Source organism: Rosa rugosa, chromosome 1 (assembly GCF_958449725.1).
Source record: "Rosa rugosa chromosome 1, drRosRugo1.1, whole genome shotgun sequence".
Lineage (NCBI taxonomy): Eukaryota > Viridiplantae > Streptophyta > Magnoliopsida > Rosales > Rosaceae > Rosa > Rosa rugosa.
The window spans coordinates 4,038,634-4,057,978 of NC_084820.1; the positions used below are offsets into that span (position 1 = coordinate 4,038,634).

The 19,345-nt window shown below is 39.1% G+C and overlaps 2 long non-coding RNA genes across 3 annotated transcripts; both read left to right on the forward strand.

Annotated features, from left to right (window-relative positions):
• The first annotated feature begins 14,207 nt into the window (after positions 1–14,207).
• On the forward strand, positions 14,208–16,173 carry LOC133727157 (uncharacterized). 2 transcript variants are annotated; one of them, XR_009855041.1, is made up of 5 exons: positions 14,208–14,442; positions 14,899–14,978; positions 15,194–15,259; positions 15,386–15,459; positions 15,718–16,173. It is a non-coding gene; the product is annotated as an uncharacterized LOC133727157 (long non-coding RNA). The 2 variants fall into 2 exon arrangements; XR_009855040.1 differs by having other exon boundaries at positions 15,194–15,459; positions 15,718–16,170.
• A 494-nt stretch (positions 16,174–16,667) lies between these two features.
• On the forward strand, positions 16,668–17,489 carry LOC133720617 (uncharacterized). The gene is made up of 3 exons (XR_009851947.1): positions 16,668–16,700; positions 16,845–16,921; positions 17,128–17,489. It is a non-coding gene; the product is annotated as an uncharacterized LOC133720617 (long non-coding RNA).
• The last annotated feature ends 1,856 nt before the right edge of the window (positions 17,490–19,345 follow it).

Below are 19,345 nucleotides of genomic sequence, written 5' to 3' on the forward strand. Positions count from 1 at the left end.
TGATGAAATTAGAAGTTCAGGGACTGAATTGATTTTGGACCTAAACCACAGGGTAGTAATTTGTATTTAGCCCAATGTTTTTTATGCAAGTTTCAGAAAGATTAATCTCCTTGTGGTATTTCTCCTCTGCCCACAATCGATATGCAACATCCCAATTGCACTCTCTCCCATTGTAAACATACTTCCTAAGCCGGAGGTTTTCAACCGCCACTACTGGGAAGTCATTGATTTCCTCCCGGCTTTGTAAGAGTTTATGGAAATACAAATTCTGAAATCTGAGCCTGTGTCAAAATAAAAGAGTCAAAATAGTATAAATAAGGATAATCATAGTCAAAACATGGGATATAAAAGAGGGATTGCTATTGCTTTCCCGGGTTGTGCTCAGATTTGAAAAATGTTGAATCTGCAGAGTTTGATGTTGCTGCCATGGCAGAATCGATCAAAAAGAGAAATTATTATCACAGAGAAAGTGAACAAGAAGCTGAGAAGCACCGAAACGGGTACGAGTTTCCGGATACGATACGATCGGAAACGTGGAAACGGAAAATCTTAAATGTAATAGGAAACGGATACGTGAAGGAAACGCCAATTATATATATATATATATATATATATATATATATATATAGAAAAAAAAAATATGAAACATAAAGAATATATAGCCCAAGTGTTACTATGTTACTGCATGACTTTATCCCACCTTCCCACGTGCCCCAGACAATCTTGACAGATAGACCATGCCCCTAGACCATTCATCCCTTTTCTTTAATTACCATTCATTCCACGTGCCCCGATCCTCAGAGAAACATTTTTGAATTTTTTTCCTTCTCTCCAGTCTCCACCGACTCAGATCTTTTCTCTGAGTTTCATTCTTATCTGTAAAACCAATGGGCAACTCTGACAATCTGACCTCTCCCCACAACAACGCCATTGACCTCCTCAAAGCCTTCAAGGTGTTCGGCTACGACGCTGTCATCAACATGCTCCACGGACCTCACCAAGCCTTTCCTTCAAGTTGAGGGGAAAAACTAAGAAAGCCCCTCCTCCTCTGGACCTCCGACCCGGCCACTAGCGACGCCACCATCGTTCGTCAAGCTTTCACCACTGCTAATCTTCACAGCGTCACCGAAGTCTCTGCTCCCGAACCCCTTCCCAGATCGCCAATTCAAACGACTCGACTCTACAAACCGTTTCCGATTTATTTACATTCTTACGTTTCCGCATTGGATACAGACATATCGAAACCGTTTCCAAATCAGGATACACGTTTCTGAGCGTTTCCAAGCGTTTCCGACCCGTTTCCCGTTTCGATACGGGAAACGCGGCCATTTTCGCGTTTCCGTGCATCATAGACAAGAAGAAACAAGATTGTTGAAAGGGAAAAATGGGAAGGGGTTATGGGGTAGTTGGCCTACTTATGTGTATAATATATAGAGCTTTCAGTAATTGGGAACAGAAAGCTCTAACTCAACTTATTATTCTGATCAAACATTCTTATAGGATCAATTATACAAAGACCACTGCCAATCCTTGAAAACTCTCCATTTTTCTCGTCAGATTATCAATCTTTGATCTGGAAATGTAATAATAGTATAGTAAGGTGAAGTTTCTAGTGAGTTACAACATGTGTTTTAAGACCTTGTACCAATCAAAATGTCAAGCTTTCACTTTTGCAGCAGAGAATCAGATGATTTACATGAACTTAGACCCAATTTCAATAAAAGGACTCACAAATAGAGAGAAAAGGAGAGGGTCTTAAATAGGGGGGGGGGGGGGGGGGGACACAAAAAAGAGAAGGAACAAAAAACTTACAGTGTGAGGTTTGGGTCACTCAACTTTCTACAAAACTCATCAAGAAGCCTATTATCTGCCACAGGGCCATAAACAGAAAGGATGAAATACAGATACCGATGTGTGTAGTTCCTAGAATCATCTCGAGAGCCTTGCCTCAGAATATAGGCTTTGTTGTCCCTGACTTTCACAGTATAAGTATTCAAGGGAGGTACACCCATCTTGTTAGCCCATCTTAGAGGTGGCAAACGGGCCGCAAAGCACAAGCACGGCACGGACCCGGCACGTTTAAAAGCGGCCCGGCACGACCCGAGCACGTTAGAATAACGAGCCGAGTTGGGCCTAGGAATATTAACCCATTGGCCCGGCCCCGCCCGAGCCCGTAATGGGTCCGGCACGGCCCGAGCACGATATATTTGGGCCGGCCCGTTTCAAACACAAAATTTCATTTTGTTTTTAAAAATATTAAAAAACTACAATGATGAGATTTGAATATAAGACATCCTTATTTAAAATCTCATGACAATTCCACCAGTGCTATTTCTTTTATGTTGTCAAAATAGTGAAAAAAAAAACATTATATCCTTGTTTTGACATAAAGTATTTTTTCTAAATATTAAATATATATTTATGAATAAAGACTAATCTCATAATAATACAACTATAGAATGAAGGAAAGAATAATATGATACTAAATCTTCATTATATAAATCTTCATTATATTAATAAAGATTAATCTCATAATAATATACTAAAAGCAATATATTTTGAGTTATTTTTCTTTCTTTCTTTCTTGTAGTGGAATATAAAAAATTATTAGAAAACTAATCTTAAAAAGCTAAGATTGAGAAAAACATTGTAGAACTTAATTTATTTGAATTTTCTAAATAGTTAAATAAAATTATTTTATTTATTTATTCAAATTAAGATTTTAAAATCGTGTTTTATAGTGGGTAGGCACGAGCACGGCCCGTTTATTGGCCCGGGCAAGGTTTTTAACGAGGCAACGAGAGAAGCACCGCGTTTGGGCAACACAAGGGGGAGTGTTTAAGGAAATCTCTTTTTTGTGTTTGGCCCAAACTCTAGGTTACTTGACCTAGTGGTAATATAGTTAAATTAGAAGGATCTAGATTCCTATTCAATGTAAGATTACTTTCCTTGTATGATTGAGATTCTATGCATTGTAAACCTCTATATAAAGAGGCCTCTATTATCAATGAGAATACACAGCGAATTTCTCTCAATTTCAGTTTCTCAACAACAATGGTGACTTTTTTCATATAAAGTCTACAATGAAAAATTTGAGATATGTTGGATAGAAAAGGTGGGTTGTATCTAAAGCTGTCAATTTCGACACGACCCGATAACACGATTCGAAACCCGCACGAAATAAAGCGGGTTGAACCCGCACAATTAAAAAGCGGGTCGGCTGTGGGTCAACCCGCCATGACCCATTTAATAAATGGATCGGCCACGGGTCAACCCGCCAACACGAAGTGAACCCATATAACCCGATTATGCTATACTTCTTCTTGAAATTTTGGACGTTTGGAGTATTTGATCATAGAATTAGACAATTTGAAATATTTTGCTTTATAATTATTGGATTGAATTATTTATGAATATATATAATTATTTATATTCTTCGTCTTATAGAGTTTTTACTGAATTTAATCAATTTATGCATTTTTTAGTTAAATGGGTCGCATTGTTAACCCTTAAATGAGTTATTTTGTCTAACACGACACGACATATTTGTTAAATGGGTTAAGCGGGTTGGAAACGGGTAACCCGTTTAATAAATAGGTTGAGTTTAAGTTTAAATTTTTGACACGATTATCAAATGCGTTGGGTTTGGGTTTGTATCTTGCGACACGACCCATTGACAGCCCTAATTGTATTAGGGCTGGCTCAAATTACCAAACCTACCGCAACCGACCGGAAACCGGCCGAACCAGAGGTGTCGGTGCCGACAAATACGGCAGCCGGTGGATCGGTACCGGTAGTACCGTACCGAAGCTAGGTACTCGGCTCGGGAGTGGTACTGCATAATGCAGAGGTTCGGTAATACCGAACCAGCCGAAATAAAAGTTTTTGGTTTAATTCCAAAAACTCCCACCCTTTTTGCGTTTGCCATGCATCGAACACTTGCCAACCTCAATGAGAACTCAAGCCACTTACCGTTGGACCACAAGGTGGCTTGTGACCAATTGTGCAAAAGCACCAATTGTGCAAAAGCACCAATTGTGCAAAAGCACATATTTAATCTCATAAAGAATAATAAGGTTTCACCTTCCATTTCTTCCCGAAACGACCGTCTCTTTTATTCATTCTTCCTTCTCCTTCCAGAAACCTTCTTCTTCTCTCTCTCTTCATTTCTGACTTCTGTTCTTCTTTGTCACGCCCCGAATTTTGAATAATCAATTCAAATCCGAAACATGAATAATAACAAATTACAACTAACATCCTGAATTTTTTTCTCACAAACAACCACACTTCACAACTCTCAAATTTACAATAACCCAAATCCTCAAGTTATTTATTACAGCACACTCCCACCAAATCAAATTGTAAGGCTTAAATGAGCTTAACTCGCCTCACTATTACAATTGCTGTAAAACTATAACCATTGCTCTAACCGCACGATCACCGTCCTGGTTCTCCTGTCCTGTAGGATTACCCGCTACACAATTTGAATAGTGTACCGGGAGTTGCAACAACACAAAACCCGGTAAGCTTTTTACAGCCAGTATGAGTAAACAAGAAGGAACTGTTGATTTATTAAATTACAATTCAAGTAAAATTCAACAGTATTACGTCTGCAAAGAGACATCAACCCACTCATGGAAACCACAAGGAATACATTTTCACAATCCTCAAATCACAATACACACACTGGTCCTGTAAACACCCAACCCACATAACACCACTCTGGTCCATCCCAATAACACGTTAGAGCTCTAACTGCCTCGTTACCTCTGACACCTTGGCCTAGGGTCAAGCAACGGCAAAAATACTTCGGTTAACACTATAACCGTCGCGCTTTGGACATCCCCGTCCTCAGCACCATATACTTCGGTTAATAATAAACCGTCGCACTTTGGACATCCCCGTCCTCGGTACACAACTTCGGTTAATAATAAACCGTCGCACTTTGGACATCCCCGTCCTCAGTACACAACTTCGGTTAATAATAAACCGTCGCACTTTGGACATCCCCGTCCTCAGTACACAAACACTCCGGTTATCCATAACCGTCAAACTTCGGACACCTCGTCCTCAGAATCCTACATTCTCCAACTCTATACATACTCCAATGTAAATCATGAATATTAACAAGCACTCATCAATCATGATCATCACATATAAATATGATAAGTCAAATTTCAATTCATAGTATTTTAATCATCCCAAATTCCACACTCTTCAATGTCACACCATTCCACATATAATCACGTAAATATATATATACGTAATCACCCACTCAGGAATGACCACTAATACCAACTATAGTTCACACAAGAAAATCGTGAAATTCATTTTGTATAATTAAAACCATTTTACTTACCTATGGACCGTAATTGATCAAGTCCATATGATTTTAAAACAAATATTTATTCCATAAATATTTTCACACAATTACGACAAAATAAGGTAAATAAATTTATTCGGTTCGTAATATGAACCACGTGAGGTTTACTCACCTCTAAATTCCCGCTGCGTCTTCTTAACAGCTCAAAAACAACGATCCGAAATCGTTCACCAATCAATCCATCAACCACCTAGTCAAACACGATCTTAACTTAGAAATCATTCATAGACCACACATATACAGAAATCCAACGGTCGGATTCTAATTTAATGATGATCCAACGGTCAGATCAAATTTATATGATGATCCAACGGTCGGATCCTCACGGATCGCCCTTAGGATCATCCTCCAAAATTATCACGAAGATCCAACGGTCAGATCTTCCTGAATCGCCCTTACTAACATCTCCACAAAATTATATGAAAATCCGACGGTCGGATTCTCACGAATGGCCTTCCGAATCACTATTTCTCAATTATACGAAGATCCAACGGTCGGATCTTCGCCCGTGACCTCACAAAGTCACCGGGACAGTCATACGATCAACATACTACAATTTGAAGTAAAACCGATGGTCTGATCTTCGCAGATCGTAAACCGAAGATAAAACGTAAAAACCGTAAATAGTAACGTAAAAACGTAAATCCACTATTTACCAACTTTTTCTAACATAACCTTGTAATATATCAAAACGCTCGTATGGATGCATAGATCATCGCCTAGATAATGAAAACTCGAAATATGGTCTGATGCGCCGCCACAAGCGGTGGTCAGTGGGCGGTCAACGCGGCGGTCAACGCCGGTCAACCACCTCAGATGGCAAAGTGACCAACTACAAACTGGTTCAAAATGAAAGGGTGGTCGACTTCCATACCTGGAGCTAAGTCTGGTTTGGCCTAGATCGTCCTAGATCAAGCTTGGAAGTCGGATTAATCCTGTGCGTCCGATCAGATTTCAGATTAAATCAGGGACGTCGAAAAAGTCAAACCATGATCTAGCGTTCTATACACAAAATCGTGATGAAAGGCTTACATGGGGATGATCAGCATGAGGAGGAGATCACAAAAATGGGAACGATCGGCCCATGCAACGCCGGAAAAGTGGTTTTCCGGCCGGGTCCGAATCAAGAGTCTGGGTGGCTTCGATCCAGCTTTTGGAGCAGCGTCTGGGCGAAGCGATGGGAGGGGACGGCTGGGCGTGGAGCGGCGATCACGGAGGAGTCCGGGTCCGGGGCTGGAGGAGGCCGGAGGGGAGAGAACCAGCCGGGTCGGGTCGAACACGACCCGCCGGGTCTGAGGGTTTCGATCGAGAGAGAGAGAGAGAATCCGGGGGACTATTCCGCAAAAACAGAAAAGTTTCGTCCTTAATGAAAAAAGTCAACATTTTTTTTGATATTTATAGAAAATTCCCAATTTTCAAATATTCATAACTTATTCATACGAACTCCGAATATTGCGTTCCACATATGCACGAGATCGTATCGACGAGCTCTACAACTTTCATGAAGAAAGTTTTCCCAAATTCTGTACGTATAAGAAGTCACTTTTCAAGACCCCCTAAATAACGTTCGTTTTCGAAATAAAATCGTTCGAACTAATTCCACAACTCCTTCAAGCTTCGTATTCGTGCCCACGCCTACGAAATCATTTCCAAAATGTCATCGGACATTAATTTGAATTTTTCGGGTATTACATTCTTCCATTCTATTACTTCTTCCTCCATTTTCTCATCGTTTTCCTTATTCATTCTTCCCTTTCTTCCTTCTTAGATTTGAATCAAAAATCAAATCTACAAATAGACCTCTTCTTCTTCGACTGTTCTTCACTTCTTCTTCATCTTTTTTTTTTTTCTTCTTCCTCTCAATTTCTTCACTTGGCTTATAGATCTAAGGGTTATGAACCTTAAGATTTATAGATATGACTCATATGAGGCTCATTAACCTTTAGATGAAAAAAACTGCATATTTTGTTACTGGATTTTCGCGGATCATCGCCAGATTTGGATCCGGCTCCTCTAAAGTGAGGAGGTTGTGAATTTACGTCAATTTCATTAAATCTTGACTCTTTGTCTAATCTAAGGGTCATTACAATTGACACATCATTTTTTCATTAATTTTTTATTTTTTATCTAAACCCTAGTTAACTATGCGGTTAACTCTAGGAGAAAAAAAAAAAAATTCGTCAAGCGTTTCTCCTCTGCGTTCGAGAGTTGACGGCAAGAGGAGTGCAAACCAAAACCCACCACCATGACGAACTTGCAATCTTCCCAATACTTCCCTAAAATTTTGACGATATATCTGAGGGTCTTTGTGAACCTTGAAGACTTTAGAGTTCAGATTACCCAGATCGAATTAAAAAGCCTAATGAATCACATACACGAAATAATTAGGGTTGGCAAGCTTTCAGTTTTCCTTTCAGTTAAACTGGGGATTGAATATTTGCAAGGCAGCGGGAACCTGATGCCTCTATTGAGGCTGTCCAGTTTGATATCAAAGTCTTGGCATCCAACTTTGAAATGGTGTTGTTCTCTTGTATCCCTCGTAGGAATAATGAAATAGCTTATTTGATTGCTACCCTGAGAATCCCCTGATGGGATTATGAATGCCCTAGCTATGGATGTAAGTTCTTCTGGTAAAACTGCCTATTCGACTGGAAAAAAAATTATAATTGAATTCTTAATTAATTGATGGAAGCCAGCTGAAACTCTTGCATATGGCTAAAAGTCTATTTAAGCTTAAGCTAGTTATCAAAATCCCCATTTTTTTTTTCTAGAGTTAAAGGCAGAGTTAACTAGAATTTAGATGAAAAATAAAAAATTAATGGAAGAGTGATGTGTCAATTGTAATGACCCTTAGATTAGACAGAGAGTCAAGATTTAATGAAATTGACATAAATTTACAACCTCCTCACTTTAGAGGAGCTGGATCCCTGGAAAATTGACTCCTAATTCTGAAACAAACTCCTAAACCAAAACCCACTTCCCCATTTCGCACTAAGCTGTTGGCTTTCTTTCAGAGTTTCACTATCATTAATCTAAGCGTCATTTTCTTTTCTTTTGCAACCCAAAAGAGGTTTTTCTTATTGAAACCCACAAGTAGTAATTTAGTGCTTGCTGATTTGGGTTCTTAACTTGATCTTTATAGCAAACCCACAAGTATAGCAAAACCTGATGAATATTCCACTTGTTAGGATTACCAGACAGAATTTCACAACACTAGTTACCTTTCTTGATTTCGTTAAGAAATGCGCCAATTATGATGAGAGCAACTTGAAACATCAAATAGTCCAGGCGTCCAGCCAATTAAACTCGAGCGGTTGAGCTAATTCATCCATAAGCTAGACACACATTATCATATTTTACATCTTTCTCCTTCATTATCCTGTACATTTGCTCACGCCTATATAAAAGTAAAGCTAGCTTATTAATTAGTACTGGACCTGTTTCTTGTCACAGTTCGACCACCCCAGACATACAGATCAGCATGGTGTTGCCTGCACCGGAACGACCCCGGATGCCTGGTCGGCGAGCAGACGCACCGCCTTGCTCCGCCACCACCGCTGTCACCTCCACCAGAAGCAGCAGCCACTCTAACTCCTCTAGCTGCAGGTTCCTGCAAGTTCCTTGCACCATCTACCCGCGCCTGCAGAAGAAGAAGCAGCCACCGGCGATTTTGCACCGCCAAGTCTCTATGGCCAACCGAAGACACACCCGCCGGGTGACACATAACAATGATCTTCTTTAATCTCTGTTAACGTTAATCTGAGGTATAAGGAACGGCCTGAAAAGAAAAGAATCTGCAGGCTACAGCATTATATATATAGAGAGAGAGGAGAGGAATAGGAGAGGTCGGCAAGTAAAGCTAGCTATGGAATTGGCATATATAAAGAGGTCTTTGGGGTTAAGATTGATTCCTCAAGGAAAAGGTTTCCTTTGCTTTTAGCCTGAATGTAAAAGATGCTTTTGTTACTATACAATACAATGTGCTTATCTTATGTAATTTGTCAGGCTGATGAAACCAGTCTATATCTTGAGCTACACTTGTCCATAACTCCATATACCATGCTGCCTATGTAGCCTCAGAAGAATAACGACGCTGTTCATAGTCACACATTTTTCTTTGGGAATTGGGAATTTCGACCCCACCAACCATTCCCTATGAGGATTAGATGCTACTTGTGTTTTGCCACCTGCCTTTGGTTCTGCCAGTTGGAGACGATTCTGACTCACAAGAGTGCTCACTTGTCCAATTCTAACTGGTAACGACACTATTGGGAGCAATCTTAATCTCTCACCGCTAGTTCACAAATTATCTTTTCTTCCATCGAAATTTTGAAAATCCTGCAGAGTCATGCTCCGAAGTATCAATAAATATATAATCGCATCGATTATAGATGCGCCGAGCACTTTGATGACTTACTGGACATAGGTTACTGCTCGGTTTGATGTAGGGCATGTAGCACGTTTTATATCTCGATTCATTTCCGAGAAAATTTTGTATGCTAGAATTTGAAGTCCATATGCATGTCACTAGTCATAGGTCGACTCATCATATGGGTGTGTTTTAAGACATGGGGGGATCCATCCCTCATTCATGTGTATATGTGTGATTGGAGATGTAGCATTTGCTAGGAAAGAAAGACCTAACCAACCAGCTTCAGCGAAATGTAGAACCCAAAAAAGAATGACATTGTAGGGACCAAGTTAGGCTTAAGCTTATGGATTTAAATTTGCTCATCACATTTAGTAATGTGGTGATATCTATACCCTATTAAAACTTGCCACATTTTAATTATATTTAACTATAATAAAAAAAAACTCATTAATTAAATATTTTATTATTTTTTAATAAAACGTAAAAGCCTCATTCACGGCTTCACTCCTGCAATTCTCTCTCTGTTTCTTCTTAATTGCCATCAATATCTCTCTCACCCACCATAGCCACACGACCCCTGGTCCTCAACTCCCTCTCCAGCTCCTGAGACAACGAAGAGGACCAAAAAATATCCTTTGGTGAGGCTGAGATATGTTTCGATCTGTTTGGATGTCGTCGGCGGTGTCGAGGTTGGAGCTTTTCGCCACAGGAGATTGTGATGGCAGAGATGAATTATTCCACCAAAATAAATTCCACTCTGGGCTTATTTCGCTATCTGGTGGCAGAATGCCAATGACTTTGATGAATCTGGGTTTGGCGGGATTATTTATGCAAATGGGTTTGTCTGGTTTGTTTGTGAAGAAGGTAGGGAGCTAGAAAGGAACTAGTGACTAGAGAGAGAATTTGTTTTCTATCAGACTGCTTTTCTCTCTTACAATTGAAATTAGGTCGTTTTGGTATTCGATCAGTCCTTGGATTGCAAAATTCATAAGGGAAATCATATTTCAAAACTGGGTTTGCTATGTTTGTTGCTCGGTTTGCTGGGTTTGATGGGGGAGGAAGAAAGAGTTTTGTTCTTTTATTTCTCTTTCTTCATTAATTATTAATATAATTAGCCTATTAATATTAATTCTAAAGACTTAACCATAATTAGACTAATGGGACACGTGATGAGCGTTTGTAGAGTGGTGGTATCACAACCTTTAATAATGTGATTGAGCAAATTCAAGCATAGATTTCACTGTTTCAGAGATAGCGATGTAGAGCGTAAAGTGGAAAAAAAGTCTACAATGTCATTCTTGAAGTTATGAGCGATGTGGGACCTTTAATAATGTGGTGAGCGTTTAATGTTGTTCCTAGTCGGATTATCGACCTAATTAATCAGCTGCTTTTAATTACTCTGTATTGGATATATTATAGCAAACATCTTGTGTGGTGCCTCGTTTTCATACGAGATTCACAGTCATTGCTGGGCCAAAGCCACAACTCCACAAGTAGTGACAGACTTGCATGGCATGCAATAATTCCGCTTTTCTTATTACAAAAATCAGAAAACAAAAAAAAAGAAATACAAAATTATCTTATAGTTCAACAAAGGAATAAAAAGGATGCGGTGGCAAAGTGTCCCAGGCTCCTCCCAGCCTATATAAAATATGAACATAATGTTCATAACTTCAACATAAAGTTTCAGAGATAGCGATGTAGAGCGGTAAAGCGGAAAAAAAAAAAAAAAAAAAAAAAACCTTCTCGGTGATAACTTCACTCTATTTTTCTCGGTGATAAATTAGATTCATTTTTCTACTTATTTTTTAGTCCTTGAGATCCAAAATTATGATTATATTTATTTTCTTTGCTCTCTGATTCCAGTAACAAAGAAGAATAAAAATTGTAGTGAAGAATAAAAATTGATAAATTCCAGTAACACATCTCTTCATTTAAGAATCACAATTATTTGCCTATAACGAAAACAAAAATGCTCATGTTTCGTTTCTAATTCTAGGCCTGTACCAAACAGAACTAAAACCCGGCCCAATTATGAATCCCATTCCGACTTGTCGGATTAGTCCAATCCCCTCGTAGTGAGGAGTTAAGGCTTCTTGTTTTGTATATAAAGGCCCAACTACTTCCCATTTCATATCTCGATCTTAAACCCAAAGGAAACTGAGAAAGCAGCAAAAGCAAATAAACATGTCTATGTCCTCCAAAAAACCGCTTGACCTAACCACCAGCGATGGCGAAGAAGAGAGGCAGCAACACCCGCTCCGCTGGCAGTGCAGTGAACATCGGCATAAGGCTCATAAGCATACGCGTGATGGGAAGAAGAAGAAGACCAAAGAGACAACCAAGCCCAAGTTGAAGTTGAAGTGGGAGTTGGAGTTGGAGTTGGAGGAGGCTAATAAGTCACTCTACATGTGTATTCTAGAGCACGGGACGGACTGGACGGCTTATGTTGTCCGCACCATCAAACTGTCGGATTTGTTATCATCTTCGGCGGTGGGGGACGATCCATTGCCATTGCGGCAAGTGGCTTATGAGGCCGGTTCGCATCTCCCCGGATCTGTGGGTTGCGGTGTTTGGGGATCCCAAATTGTTTTCACCGGCGGCGTGACACCCAGCTCCCCTCACGGCTGGAGGAAAATAGGTCCCGACTCAGTTTGGCATACAAATGTTTATGCCTTTGAAACACACACAAATGAGATCAGAAAGCTTGATGCCAATTTACAAGGAGGGAAACTTTACCCTCTGACGGTGGAACTGGGCGGCAAACTGTACGCTCTTTCCTATAGTCTGGTCAGTCATCCTCCCTCATTTGAGGTATTTGACCCTAAAATAGGCAAGTGGGAAGGTTTGCCCCGGCCTCCATTTTTCCAAGTTGGCTCTCCATATTATGAACATGGCAACTTCTCTTACGCAATCGCCGGCACCAAGATCTTTGCCTCCCATGAAGAATGTCCTGTGTTCTGCTTTGACGTCGCCCATCCAGACAGAGATTGGAGACTGGTCTCTACTATGTGCCGGGGTGGCCCTTTCCCCTTTGATAACAAAGTTGCATTAGTCCTGGACCTGCAGGGGGACGATGACAAGAAAATAATGTTTGCCTACAGTCATGAGCCTTGGCGTCTATGGGTATATCTTATGTCATTGTTTGAAAACCAAGAAATTATCACAAAAATCGGTGATCTGAGGATGCCAGTCTTGCCTGATGAATTGGGTTTGCCACAACGCTGTGAATTTTTGCACATTGGAGGTCAGAAAGCGTGCCTTGTTGTCACCGAAATTGGGGTCCCTGATGAAGACGCTCCTGCTTATAATGAGCTTGGTACTCATAAGAGACACGGTGCAGTCATTCCATTTCAATTTGAAGTTGATATCACCAAGGCGGACAAGGACAAGAAAAATTGTTTAGCACTCCAATTCATGCCTCTTCGCAGCTTCGAATACCATACCAACCCATCCACTCTTCCTGAACCTGAAACGGTTGGTTGCTTTCTGTTGTAATAAAATTATCAATAAATTATATATCAATTGAGGAAGGGGAAGAGATCTTTTTTTCTTTCTTTTTTGGGTAAACAAGAATTAGTTGTGGTCTGTATTCTATATTATGTATGCTTCCTTGTTAGAATTTGTTTCAATCATTGATAATATCATTTTCCTGCTTCTCCTGATTTATTTGTATGACTTTACAAGTCCAAGAAGAATTGATGTCGAGAAGAATTGTAATCTACATTGTTTTTCTGTACTGGTAGTTCCGGGCTGAGTGCACAATATGGTTGTCTAAAGGCACAAATCTTCACTATCCCTGCCATAACGAAATACGATTATCCTTGCTCCTAATTTTGTGAAAATATATGATTAACCATTCAACTATAAAGGCCGTATGTTATTGTATAATTATATATGTATTCTTGCAAGATGGAAGCTGAATTAAGACTCTATGAATAGAGTCTGGTCATTTGCACATCCAAGATTCAAAAGACTTCAACTATTGTGCAACCAAAGATGTTCAGCTATAGGCATTGTCGTTTAAGCTTTGATGAAACAAGGTGATCAACATCCTTTTATGCAAATGATCACTTGGGAGCTGGAATTTGTGATAGTTTAGCAAGGAATAGGACAAAATGCTAGCTTAAAGCGGGTGTGTTATAAGGGAATTGGAGACGAGCAGGAGAATCTTCCTATAGAGATGTATAACAGTTGAACTGCTCGAGGTGGATGGGAAGTCTGAAGGCTTTAAAATGATTGTTGGTCGTTAATGATAGTCCTGATCAACTGACTGGAGTAGACTGGCTTATAGAAGAGGGACTCGAAGAAGATTATATTTAATTTCATCGATCAGTACGTGTTTGATTTATGTGGTACTTGAGTTTCCTTTGACCCCATTTACTGTTATAAGGAGGTGATATGAGTAATCCTAGGGGGTGTTTGTTTCATGGGATTGGATGGGACTGGACTGTCTTATTTATTAGAGTAAGAGTTATCCCATGTTTGGCTGAAACAAGGACTCACTTAAATGAGACTATGCAGTCCCCGAGTCTACCTCCGCACCTTCTTACATAGTCTCCCCAAATTTCACCGGACTGTGGAAGCAGGTCTTATGCAACGCTAAAGTATCGTTCTTCGCTTCAGCCTCATCGTTCTCACTCACTCGTTTCCTTCGCTTCAGTCTTCTCCGGCTGCTCTTTTTCAGGTTCAATTCTCTCATTTCTCATGCTCTCTGTCTTGTGTTGATTATTGTTCACTCTCCCCTTCAACCCTCTCTACCTTCTTCTTTCTCCGTCTACTATAATTTGTTTTATTAAAGATTATGGAATGATTATCTGTAATTTGTTTATGGGTAGTGATTATTTTACGGATTGATTGAGGATTTGGTGTCTGAGTAGCTTGATTTGTTGAGAATTTGATCAATTTCATGAATGGGTCTCTCTCTCTCTCCCCCCTTCAACCCCTCTCTACCTTCTTCTTTCTCTGTCTACTGTAATTTGTTTTATTAAAGATTATGGACTGATTATCTACTGTAATTTGTTTATGGGTAGTGATTATTTTACAGATTGATTGAGGATTTGGTGTCTGAGTAGCTTGATTTGTTGAGAATTTGATCAATTTCATGACTGGATCAATTTCAATTTGCTCAATTGTTGTTTAGGAAGGAAACTACTCGGTATTGGAGAAGTTCTATGTACATCGGCAAGGATACAAGAACAGATTTTCAAAATCCAGGACCAGGTATATATTTCGTTTCTTGCTATTATCTTTATGGATGTGTGAAGTAAAACCTTCGCATACTGTTAAGTTGAGGTCAAACTCATTAGCCAGAAACTGACCATTACTTGGAGCTATCTTTATTAATAGCTAAGCACCAGATCCATCTGTTTCTTGTAATTGAGGATCCCATTTTTTTAGAAGTCCTCTAATGCTGGTTGTTTATGTAATTGATTCAGTCCACGACAAGCTGCTTCCCTGCATTGTTCTTTCAGGCATTTCTCTGCCCTTTGGATTCCTAACAAGTACAAAATGCTCCTAGCCACTTTTTGATAATATAAATTCAGTCTTATCTTTTGTTTCATTTTGTAATTTATGTTTTTGATATGTGGAGTTAATGAAATTGGTTCTGTTTTCGGATGTATGTGGAGGCTTTGAAATGTGCATTGTGGCTTGCTGCTTTGGCACACTTCTGGAATAATGAAGGTATTACTGATCATATCAGGTTTGTCTCTTAACTTGTATACTGGCATACTGCTATTAATTATAGTGCTGTTATAAGACTAATCATTGTAAGCAGTATAGCACTTTCAAAATTTCTACATGATAGACAAGTTAAGGGGATTAAACCGAAATTTTGCCGGTTTGTTGTTCATTGTTTGGTTATCGAGAAAACGTAGAAAATTTTTAAGTGAAGTGTTTCTTGTTGTCTTATAGTCATCAAAGGTACATGTTAAAATTGTGCATATTTGTGTGTTTACAGATGAGGGAGATGACTGTCCCATGACCAAGCTGCCAGAAATCAACTTTGAGGCTCTGTTTTGGTGCAAAACTCCTAGAGAAATGAAGCTTATTTTTAGGCTCATGTTGTTATTACGTTAGGAAACTTTCATTATGGAAGGGAGCTTGTCCTTATCACCAAGGGTGGCACTCCTTTCTAATCAAGCAAAATTTACTTTGCTCACAAAGTATGTATTAGCTGATCTTTTAGGATGTGGCTCTCTATCTTGCAGAGGCCATTTTGACCCTTTAGGATGTCCTGTATGTCCGCAGTTTATTAATGAAATGATTTCCTATATGATTCAAAAAAAAGTGTAAAACTACATTATAAATATTATCTCTTATTAATAGATAATATTTTGCTTTAAAAAAAAATATTGTGATATGCAAAATTAAATTAGTCCTAAACACCAACAAACATGGGATATGACTATTTTGACTATTCTGCTCTTTAGTCCTAAGCAGTACCAAACATGGGTCAGGTATTAATATAGCTTAAGCCAGGTTAGAGGAGTCCTGGACTGTTATAGAAATTAAGGCGGGGCATAATAGTCCTGTGAAACAAACACAACCCTAGGGTTCAGGAGTTGAAGCTGTGATTGGATTTGAGTTTCAGGTACCAATAGTCTTGAGAAAAGGACCGCAGACTGGGAGAATATAGAGTCGGATTATAAACGGACCAAACCATAAGCAGCAGCTTTTGATTACTTTGTGACTTCGTGTCGGATATATTATAGCAAACAGCTTGTGTGGTGCCACGTTTTGAATTTCATACGAGATGATTTCTGGGCCGAATTGAAGCCACAAATGGTGACAGACAAGAAGATGGCCAGCCAGTGGCGGAGCCACATTGGGTCCCGTGACCCAGTAAACTTTTAGTATAAAATCAGTTAAGTTAGAAGGTATCACAAACAGCTAGCATGGTGCAGTGGTCTTGGCTATGTTTTGATATGTTAGAAGTCTGAGGTTCGATTCTGGCTACTTTCAGTTTAAATTTTTTGACTACTAAAATTTTTTCTTCTCAACTCAATCACAAATTTCTTGTTATTTTCCAAGATTTTTTTATGTTTTGATATTATTATTTTGTTTTTGTGTCCCAATAACCCTTAGTTTCTGGCTCCGCCACTGTGGCCGGCCATGCATGGCACTTATTACGTGGAAAAGTATTCTTCGCCATATTTCACAAGGTGAGCGACCTAGGTTCATTTGTATGTTACTTTTTCTACGTGCTATTGTATATAATTTCTTTTTTATGTTTTTTTTTTATTCCGATAATGAAGAAGAATAAAAAAGTATAATGGTATATTGAAGTTTTCGCATCTAGGCTCTTGTTTTCTTTAGCATTCTTTTAATACATGACACTAATATAATCTATCATTTTTATAACTCGTAGGGGAATAGTGGATACACTATAAGTGTTATCATAATACGAATTCACTGATTGACGAAGTGGTGTTAGCTCAGTGGTTAGAGCACCCACTACCTATGTACGAAGTCATGGGTTCGAGTCACCATGGGGGCAGGAGTGAAACCGGAAAAAAAATTCACTGATTGACTTACGGGCATGATTCGCTATCAAAACCGCACGGAACAATTTCGACTTGAGGAGTAAGGGCTACAAAAGAATCGACCCAGCAGCATGTTTACAAACTGGGTCGGTCCATATATAATCGGGTTGGGCCTTGACACTGTTCAAATTATGTATATATTGTTTATTCTTGGTATACCTGGCATAAGAGGCCCAAGTGATCTGTTTCTCACTTTTTCCCAACTGTAACGGTCAACTGGTCAAGGTCGACCATTACCGACTTTTCCATTACTATAATATAATGACATTTGGACTTGAATTATAGCTCATTCCTCCTCCTATTATTGGCTCCCATCTGTTAATTAAGACTATTCTAATACAAACCAAATTTCTATTTGACCTTCTAATTTGACAACTCATGGGATTCTGCTTGCTGTCACAGGTTGCTCATTTGCCCACCTGCGCTTTCTTTATAGCAGAGACTTCCTATTCCTTCTTCTTCCTCTGTCGCCTTTGTTGTATGGAACTAAGGCAGCCCTCCTGTCCCATATCAAGCGTGGGGATCTTCATTTATCCTAACCAAGACACTTCAATATTTGAGTAGAAACTATCAGAATAAATCAAGACACTTCAACTATTCTCAAACTTTGAGTAGAAACTAGATACGTAACACATCAAGACACTTCAATTTCTAGAATAACCGTATCAAATTTATGGTGTCAATGACCCATGTTGATAATGAGTTATATCGTTATTGAAGAATAGTATGATTATGAACGAGTGATTGTTTGTCCTCGACTTTTATTATTATTTTTTTAGGGGGTTCAGAATGAACAAAGTTAGGAGGTTCATCCTCATGCCGACTTATTTTATTAGAAAATAAAGCATGCATAGATGGGGATGTAGAGCCTTGACCTCTAACTTCATTACAAATATCCTTATAGAGTACATCCTGTATAATCACAAGAGACTCATCTAATCAAACATCATCAAAGTAATTAAAACTAGCTAGGTGAGCTAATCTATTTGCTACACAATCAACTTCTCGAAAGACATGCTTAATATGAATATAGTGTAAAAAAGTCAAATATTATATACATTCATCGATAGTGCACCGATCTGTATTAAGAAAATTAAAATGGCATGTTTATTGAACAAATTCTATGATCGATTTATTAAGAAAATAAATAGTAATTGATCGGTTATGATGTTGTGTTACTAAAATTGCCGAAAAGGATTAAAAAATATATATATATATATATATATATATATATATATATATATATATATATATATATTCAAATGAATCACAAGACAATATTATATTATAATATAAATGATAAATACAAATCCTCTTAGTAATTCAATTATCAAATTGTTGTATTTCACGAAAATCCAACGAGAATCATTGAGCCACTAGATTTTATTCCAACAAATGGGTCCAACGTCTACATCCTTCCATTGAGCCTTCTATGGCGGGCTAGCGAACCATTGCCACTCTTGCTTCCTCATTGAGCCTCCACCCTCTAGGCCTTCCGAGCCCAAATCCGAATACGAGTCAAAAAGCCGCCGATCCGGAGTCAAAAAAGCTCGCGTCAAGACCGCGTACTTTGTTTAGAAAGAAACCAAAACCAAACCAAAACTATTCTCTGATTCTCTCTCACCCACTTTCCTAGAACCTGCACATGCCCGTTGATGCCCTCCACGTTCCCCAAACCCCACTCTCACATGCCCCGACCCAATATATAAACGCCAACCACCCTTCCCAACCCCCCAACCCAAATTCTCAAACCCTCCATCGACTTCTTCAAGCTCCCTCGTCTCTCCTCCATCTGTTCTTGTTAATTCTTGTTCATTTTTCGAGGATGAACTCATTCAGATCTTCCTGCGCTCTCCCAATTATTGGGTTCATCTTCATGGCTCTGTTCAGCCTCAGCTATGGTCAAGAAGCCCCGGCTCCTTCTCCGACCAGCGATGGTGAGTTCTAGTTCAGATCCAGTTTCTGTGGTTTTGTTATGGATTTTGTAGTATTGGGGATTTGCTAACATGGGTTTTGATTTGTTTTTGTTCAGGTGCGGCTATA